Here is a 1,216-nt window from a genome sequence, read left to right on the forward strand (position 1 = left end):
TCATATAGCAACCGAGCGTCTCTAGCCAATTTCAGCTGCACAAGCTACAAAATAACTAATCAGGCGGTATTTAACTCCTAATAAGACTGTAGAGACATGTCTATAGGTAGCTGTATACAGCGCTATGTTTAACTCCTAATAAGACTGTAGAGACATGCCTATAGGTAGCAGTATACAGCGCTATGTTTAACTCCTAATAAGACTGTAGAGACATGTCTATAGGTAGCAGTATACAGCGCTATGTTTAACTCCTAATAAGACTGTAGAGACATGTCTATAGGTAGCAGTATACAGCGCTATGTTTAACTCCTAATAAGACTGTAGAGACATGCCTATAGGTAGCAGTATACAGCGCTATGTTTAACTCCTAATAAGACTGTAGAGACATGCCTATAGGTAGCAGTATACAGCGCTATGTTTAACTCCTAATAAGACTGTAGAGACATGCCTATAGGTAGCAGTATACAGCGCTATGTTTAACTCCTAATAAGACTGTAGAGACATGTCTATAGGTAGCTGTATACAGCGCTATGTTTAACTCCTAATAAGACTGTAGTGACATGCCTATAGGTAGCAGTATACAGCGCTATGTTTAACTCCTAATAAGACTGTAGAGACATGCCTATAGGTAGCAGTATACAGCTCTGTTTAACTCCTAATAAGACTGTAGAGACATGTCTATAGGTAGCAGTATACAGGCGCTATGTTTAACTCCTAATAAGACTGTAGAGACATGCCTATAGGTAGCAGTATACACGCTATGTTTAACTCCTAATAAGACTGTAGCGACATGCCTATAGGTAGCAGTATACAGCGCTATGTTTAACTCCTAATAAGACTGTAGAGACATGCCTATAGGTAGCAGTATACAGCGTATGTTTAACTCCTAATAAGACTGTAGAGACATGCCTATAGGTAGCGTATACAGCTCTGTTTAACTCCTAATAAGACTGTAGAGACATGTCTATAGGTAGCAGTATACAGCGCCATGTTTAACTCCTAATAAGACTGTAGAGACATGCCTATAGGTAGCAGTATACAGCCATGTTTAACTCCTAATAAGACTGTAGAGACATGCCTATAGGTAGCAGTATACGAGGCTATGTTTAACTCCTAATAAGACTGTAGAGACATGCCTATAGGTAGCAGTATACAGCGCTATGTTTAACTCCTAATAAGACTGTAGCGACATGCCTATAGGTAGCAGTATACAGCG

The sequence above is a fragment of the Perca fluviatilis genome, chromosome 17, assembly GCF_010015445.1.
Source record: "Perca fluviatilis chromosome 17, GENO_Pfluv_1.0, whole genome shotgun sequence".
Taxonomy (NCBI): Eukaryota; Metazoa; Chordata; class Actinopteri; order Perciformes; family Percidae; genus Perca; species Perca fluviatilis.